Here is an 8316-nt window from a genome sequence, read left to right as displayed (position 1 = left end):
GGGCCCATAAAAACAAACATGAAAACATAACTTTTTGGAAAATATATAAAAGTCGACTCGTTTCGGTTGTCAATTGAGATTTTATTCGCTGAAAATTCTCGATATTTTGAGAATTTCTGTGCGAAATTTCTACAGAAATAGAACACACATTTTTTTCGCATATGTCTACAGTTGTTACCTTCTGGATGATAATATTCAATATATAATAAACATAGAAAATCTCTATTATTTCAATAAAACACTAGTGGGTCCCCACTCTTAGACAGGAAGGCTTGGTCCCCACCTTGTAAATTGGAATTATTCTAATCATGTGAATTTTCACCAAGCAACGTTCAATTCAACGAATTTCAGATGTAAGGATAAAGCCTTTCGATCCGATTGTTGGGAGTTCGATTTCCACCAGTATTGAAATTGCCGTGACTTTTTTTGTTAATATTGTATATTAAAAACCAAGAAAACTAAAAAGTTTGTCCAGTTTATGGGCAAACACCATCTATACTTGTTCTTCTTTATCTTTCGCTATTATTTGGCGCCTAAAGTTGATACATGATACATGGTACATATTCTGTTCTTGTTTCAGAGATTATTTATTTATTTTCTTGGGTTATCATTATAAGAATCCTTTTTTTTTGTTTGCCCCAATTTTTCAAAATCTCACTTGGCAAGGATCCGCCATTCCAGCACTGTAGAAAAATTCTACAACACTGTACCTCGTGACATTTGGAATAGAAGCAACACAGAAAATATGTATAATATTGTTTTATTTTGTACTGATACTATTTTTGTAATTTTTCAAGCTTCGTTAACAGAATAATCAATGATTTGGAGAGAAGTTAATGAATATATGTGAAAGATCTATATCAAACCACGCAGTGATCGATCCCTCCAAATAGTTCCTAAGACAACCCTTACAAATCGACCAACCCCTTCTAACCACCCTCGTAATATCAAGCTTTCTGCGTACGCAAAAAGCACGGGAATTCAACAGTTCCTCAATCACCTGATGAAGTGCCGTCGCATGACGGACTTTTCCGACGCCGACCGACCCCCGACGGCGTCCCGATGCGCCAAAGTTTATAGAAACGTCGCGACGCGAATTTCCCTCAGTTTCCCTCCGAAGCTTTTCGACGTGGCTGCTGGTGCTCTGTCGCTCACGGCACGCGCGTGTTTTTCGCGATACATCGGCGTAAAGTTAACTGTTTCGTGACTTTTTGAAGTTTGAATTTTTCTGTTTTGTGAACGTTGCTGCTTGGTTCATATTGATCCTGAGGTTTGTGAAGTGAGCCGCACGGGGATTGTGGACAAAAGGTCAGTTTTAACATGGGTTTCGAATAATTATTCTCATTTAATCGTAAGGGTGAAAGTGTGTTCTTGATTATATAGAAAAGCCACAAGGCTTTCCTATAACAAATTATAAAATTGAATATCGGTGCGACTTCAAATGAACATTTTCAAAGCACTGTATCTGTGGATTTTTCAAGATCCAGTTATGTATATCAAAGACCTATAGATTTGGTGAATTCAATGTATAAAGCATCAAGGTCGAATTCGGCAACTTCAGAATTTTATGATAAGTGCCTCCTTCAAAGTCAGGTGAAATTTTTTAAGACACAGTTGTGATAAGGATTCACTTCCTAGATCGCGAATGACTTAGAACAACAATTTTTCATCATGAAATGAATAAGTTAAAAGTATGGATAAAATTCTCATCTTTTTTTGTATATATCAAGAAGGTGGATATAATTCAGGTAGCTCCAATGTAGCATGAAGTTTTTCAGAGTTAATATGCAAAATTATGAATACCATTCTTGTTATGGATATCTTCCTATCCATCTTCCTTATGTTATCCACGTCGATGAAATAAATCAAAATTTGATCATGTGATGATAAGTGATCTGATTCATAAAAAAATAGTTGAGATGATTTCGATTACGTTCTTGACAAAGACGATTCAAAGAAAATCATCGAAAATGGTTTGAATATTATATTTTCTTAGAAAATATAATTTTTCATGACTGACCTTGAAGGTTTCGTGTTTTACTGTAGCTGTCTGAATGAAAAGCACGGAGGGCACATATGAATAATCTTACAGGGTGTTGAAAAACAACTGCAAATAATTTCATGGGGTGATTCTTGGACCAAAAATTCAACCAGTTTGGTATATGAATTTTTGTGGAATTTCCTACTGCACATCAGTAAAAACCCTTGAAAGGATGTACCGTCCAATTAGCGATTTCATGTTTGAATTTTTTCCTCCAAAACTACTTCGAAATCAATTCAAGAGAAAACCAAAATTGAAGTTCTTTTCGAAAAATATGCTTGTATGCTTCCACCCAGTTACTTGGGGTACTTCGAAAAAACTTGATATTACAAACTAGTTCTATTTTTTGCCAATCAACGAGCCAATGAATTATCTCCTTAAATATTTCGTTTTTTTTATGCTAAGGATCCGCATTTATCGCATGTTATTCGAATGGCTAAAACCCGTCATAATTTCATTAAAAAAACTGCAGAAATTTCTGTAAAACTCTGTTTACTCATAATGATAATTGAGTATATTTCACTCTGATATCTCCAGGAAATTTCGGTGAATTTATTGAAACTCATCTCCAAACAGAAATAGAATAGGTGCTAGAAATCATGCTCCAGTAGTCTTCTCTCTCTCGGGAAATTTTCAACGTCGTCCATCCAAAATGTGAAATCGAATTCTCAACCCTCTAAATCAGCTGATTGATATATCTACCTCTCTCACTTGAGGCCTACGAAGTTACTAAATATACCGATAAGTCAAAATAATCTCGCAGTCTGGCAATAGCTCATTCATTTGTCCATTGTGACTGTTTTCATATTTCTTCCTCAATCCGGTGCATTCGAGCGAAAATAGCCACATAAATTTTGTTCATTCCACGAGATTTCGAGCCATCTACTTTTTTTTCCTTACTCAAAAATTGCAATATGTCGATGAAATTTTGAGCGCATCATTTGAATTCTATCGAAACAAATTGTTGTTTTTCATTTTGAGAATCTAATATTCGAGAAGTGCTAAAATTTTTGTATGAAACTGAGATTGAATGGATACAAGAGTAAACGAATCATATTCAATATTTTCCAATTCCATCATCGAACACTATGAAGAATTGAAAGTATTATAATATGAATCCTACTTCGAGGCATACACATATCAAAATCTTCCGTGTAATTTTTTTCACACTTTAGGAAATGAATAGGGGTATGATTAACTCTTCGAAAAAGATTATTGAATTTGCTTACACTTTGGGAAATTCGTAGGTTGTGTTCTTAACTTCAAAAGAAGGAAATTGAAATTGCTCAATGTGAAACGCTCCTTTATTCAAAAATAGAATAAACTGCACCCCTACTGTCAAAAAGTAGCATTTCCAAAAGCTTACGAAGATCGAACTGATATTATATTCTTCTGCTATTAGGAAAACCTCTGTATATTGGAAACGAGATTGAAGTACATCCTTTATGAGGTATTATATTGAGCTGGCATTCAATAATTCATATATCCCTTCATTTTCCGAATATACTTAAAATATTACGTTGTTACAATTCCTACTAATGAACAATTGATTGAACGTTTCGACCTGTATATCATTAAGATAATGTAATATTATTCCGTGGAGAAATACGAAAATTTCAGTGTGCTCATCCTTGTTGTATTGGTGTCAATTGTAGCTACGTAGGTATATGATCGCCGAATGATATATATCATTTAATTCTTATGTTTTCAGAATACTCGAATGCATTTTCAGTGTTATGAAATGATTCACCCAACTGCAGTTAAATATCCATCAATGTACAAAGCATCCATTTTAAAACATATGCCTTCAGTAAATGATCCATTGAATATTTCTGAATATGTTTTCAGAGCATTGGACTTTTTTATTATTTCTTTTATTGCATGCACTGCTAATAGAGTTTATTCATATAGTGCTTCGTCAAATTGTATTGACATCGAGTGAAACATTATGCTGGTATGTTCCGTGTTTTTGTGAGCAACTAAAATATGAGTATATTACGTAAGTGATTCGGTGGAATTGTAGTTTTTTTTGCAAAAGTTCTTCGGGAAAATATCTTCACCTATGGATCAACATCAATGGATTACTATGTATGTCACTTTCTAAAATTAAGAATTATTCAACTGAACAAAGCTTAAAAAATCTGTCTCCTGAATATTACCTTGTAATGGAACGCTGAATAAGTTTGTGAATTCATCGTATTTTCAGTATAAACTTATACATATTAGTATACAGGGTGTTCTACAAGCTCTATGACGAACTTTGACAGAGGGTGGATGTGCTTCTTTTGACCATTTTTGTTCCTATGAACATAGGTCCGATTCGTTTTCGTTTAGGGGTTACAAGCATTTGAAAAATTTTATTTTCATGTTTTGATTAAGTAGGCCGACAGAAAATATCGGTTGATATGGTAATTGACGTTATTTTAATTATTCATTTGACACTTGTTTCTCTGAGGATGGTATCAACAATAACCATAATGAACATGTATGGGCCCTGCAGAATCCATGTGCCATCAGACAAAGACGATGTCAGCAACATTTCAGTGTTTTCATGTTATAAATGATCGTTTAAATGCAGATTTGTATAAAAATTTTTTGGAGCACAACCTTTTTGACTTTATTAATAACTTAGAGCTCAACATTGTTGTAAATATGTTATCAGCACGATGGTGCAACACCACATAGAGGGAGACAAGTAGTCAGTTGGCTGAATGAACATTTCCCGAATAAATGTATAGGTCAAGGAGGACAATACAATGGCCATCCCGTTCACCTAATCTAAATCCCTTAGATTTTTATTTATGGGGTCAAATGAAGCAGCTTGTTCATCATGTAGAAATCTAATCTCATTAACAATTAGGTACTTTATAGAATTTAAGATGCAGCAAACCAAATACGAAACGACGCAAATCTAATCTTTAGTTCGTCGATTTGAAGCTTGCATTCACGCCGAAGGTGGACACTTCGAACAATTTTTATAGTCCCAAAATTTCCATTGATTATTATGATTTGAACTTAATATTATTTATTATTATTTAATTATTATTTTTCATATGCTTGTATCTTCTAAACAAAAACGAATCGGATATATGTTCATGAAAAAAATGCTCAGAATAAACACATTTACCATCTGTCAAAGTTTGTCATAGAGCTTGTAGAACACCGTGTATAATTCAAACAGCTTAAAGAATCTATATCTGAATAGCATTGTTCAATGGACTTCAGAATAGGTTTGTGTGAATTAAATTCATCACATAATCTGTATAATCTTCATATTATTATATTACATATTTAAACTCTTAATTTAAAAAACCTTGAAAAGGGAAGAGATGATTAGAAAGTTTGAATTCGAATTGAAATCTCAAAATTTGTGATTGAATTCCATAACTCTGGGATTTTCAGGGGGCAGGCTATGAAAGTTCTCATTATTTCCATTTTTTCCTGAACTGCAAAAATAAAATGAAAGAATTTCATTCACAATGAACTAATGAATTTATGTATACCCAATATCAATTATGAGTGTTCACCAAATATTGTATTCAAATTTAACTGGATTTTAAATCAAAGTTATTATTATGTTGGTTGTTACCTATAGAGACGAATTTAAGTTCGAAAAATAATTCCAGCTTCTACGACTCAGGCGTCAGGCGTGTTATCTGTTGATAAATAATGATTTTTTTCTCAAGGACTGTGAACACTACCAAGAAATTGCTGTATATGAATATGCGTAGAGTATATATGAATAGTTGCGAAAAAATTTAGGGGGTGATTCCTTGTCAAAAAATTGGGTGGGTCTTCTATATAAAATATTTGATTATTTTTTTGAAAATAAAGAAAAAATGGATAAGAGCGAAATCAAGCAGATATTTTATGCGGGTGAGAAGGCATTCTAAAACATTTTTTGTGGTATTTCTCTATGATTGACAGGGGTAAAAAATGCCACCCTAAACCTTGTTTCGCAGGAAATTCTTTTCCATATTCATAATTTAAATTAAAAAAATAATTTCAGATATCTTGTACCATTTTCAAGAAATGAGGTGTGTTGTAAGTTCTTGCTAATATTCACGGTTTTTGAGAAAAACATCCTCTACGTCCTAGTCGTAGTGGCTGGAATTATTTTTGACCTTATCCATACAGCGGATGTCAAGTTGACATTTTATTGAGAACTGGTATGGTACAAATATTAAATAAATGTAAGAAAAAAAAAATTTAAACTTTTCACAATATCATATTAAATAGGTAGAAAATACACGCCGAAGGGCCAAGTCCAATACATCCGCTTATGGATAAATTTAAGCTCGAAAATAATTCCAGCCTCTACGACTCAGGAGTATTATCTGTTGATATTTTTTTTTCTCAAGAAATTACACCAGACCTTATTTGTTAAGAATGGATCAAACGATCAAAAATTAATTTTTTCATTTTAAAATATGCACATGAAAAAGAGTTTCTTGCGAAACAAGTTTTAGGGGTGGCTTTTTCTACCCCTCTCAATCATAGAGGAAAATATCTGCTTGATTAAAAACTGCTTTTCCTGGTCATTTTCAGGGGGCTGTAACTAAGCAGGGGGTAGCTCAAAAAAGAAGAATTTATAAAAAAGACCCACCCTAGTTTTTGAGAAAGAATAACCTCCTAAATTTTTTTCGCAACTATTAATATACGCCCTGAATAGTGAATTGGTACACAAAAAACGAAATATAGATTACAAAACATTTGGTGGTCCTTCGACCAGCTTATTGGCTTGTTCAGGGAGATCTTAACAATTAAATATTATTTTGGATTAATTTTTCTTGTAGCACGAAGAAGTGTGCCTTGATAGCTGATTTGATTGCCATTTGAAATTGAAAAAATTCGATAAGGATACGGATTTTACTTCATTAACAGATTTGAAAATATGCACAGAATCGAATACCTACCCTACATAGAATATTCATAGCTTCATTCTATATCGAAAGTTTTTCATTTAGTGTTTTTCTACGTCAATATAAAGCAATTTATCGCCATGAAGTTTGACATACCTATACACAGTATGATGATTGATTGAGTTTGATGACCACCGAAAACCGGCAATAAACCAATCAATTCCCAGAAATGGATATGAAATACAGGGATAATCGAAGGTTCATTAACGCTTTATATAGGATGTTCGTAAATCGTTGCAGGTGTTAGTAACCAATAGGAGAACGAGAGATGGCCGAGGATTTTGAAGAACATAATGTGAGACCCTGATTCTATTCAATATTATCTTTCGCATAATTAGTTAGTGTGTCAATACAAAAGTGTTAATGTTTCAAGTTATAATTACAAATTTATCATTGATGATCTTTCAGAAAATTGACTCCTCAATTGCCACCTTTCCTTTGGGAAAGCCCAAAAAGTTGGGCCTTCCACTAGAAGGAAATTTTTTGTCATCCTCTTAACTCAGTTTGTTCCTGATTGTGGAAACATGTAGCTAAAATATAAGTCATTCAGATTAAGATGAAATATAATATTGATTTACTTACATATAATATGTTCAGTACCGTGTGATAAATAGTCAATTTCAAAATATCAGGACTAATATTAGAAATATTAGAATGAGGTTTCTATTAAAAATAGTCCTTCCTGATAATTCTACTTTGCTTCTTGGCATGCACTTTCGGCAGTTTTACAGAGTAAAAAAAACGTTAATGAATGGTTGTTCCATTAACGACATTTCAAATAAACCAACCGTAATCCGTTCTAGTTACAAAAACTGAAGAAAATTATTCAATTGCCAACCTGTTTTATAAAAATGAATGGAGTATACTCGGCTGGTCATGGAAATTTGACACATTTCACTCTGTATAGTACGAAAATGTGGGGTTATGATGCTTGTCCAAATTTTTGGGTTTCAAATCAGCGCTATGTTGTCCGTTTTACGTAGAAGTCTCAGTAATTCCGTATTTTATAACAATTTCGAATCACTTCGGAAAATATGAAGTCGAAAATATGTGACGAACATAATTGACGTTTATAAAAACTGTTTGAACGCATACCAAATCTAGTTGTTTGCATGGAAAATACAAGAGATAAGTTTTTAAATATATTAATTATTTTTGCTATGGAATAAAATTAAATTATTGACGCATAATATGCAGTAGCTTGAGGAGAGTTAATGTTGGTTATCTTCTTTGGCTGAAGGTTGAATACGTTATATCAGTAGTAGATTTAAAAAAAATCAACCAAAAGATGAAATGCATATATGATGCAGTGGTTGGGAATGGGTATCACTCTAAGGCTAAGGAATTGGCGGA

The 8316-nt window shown here is 33.0% G+C and overlaps 1 protein-coding gene across 1 annotated transcript in view; it reads left to right on the top strand.

Annotated features, from left to right (window-relative positions):
* The first annotated feature begins 1122 nt into the window (after positions 1-1122).
* Positions 1123-8316, top strand: part of LOC123306806 — a 634033-nt gene continuing 626839 nt past the window's right edge. Inside the window, exon 1 of the mRNA XM_044888961.1 lies at positions 1123-1308. The gene's annotated coding sequence lies outside the window, so the exon portion shown is untranslated. The remainder of the gene's footprint in view (positions 1309-8316) is intronic.

This window comes from Coccinella septempunctata, chromosome 1 (assembly GCF_907165205.1).
Source record: "Coccinella septempunctata chromosome 1, icCocSept1.1, whole genome shotgun sequence".
Classification (NCBI taxonomy): domain Eukaryota; kingdom Metazoa; phylum Arthropoda; class Insecta; order Coleoptera; family Coccinellidae; genus Coccinella; species Coccinella septempunctata.
The sequence above is the reverse complement of the archived record's forward strand: the minus strand, read 5'-3'. Positions and strand labels throughout refer to the sequence as shown.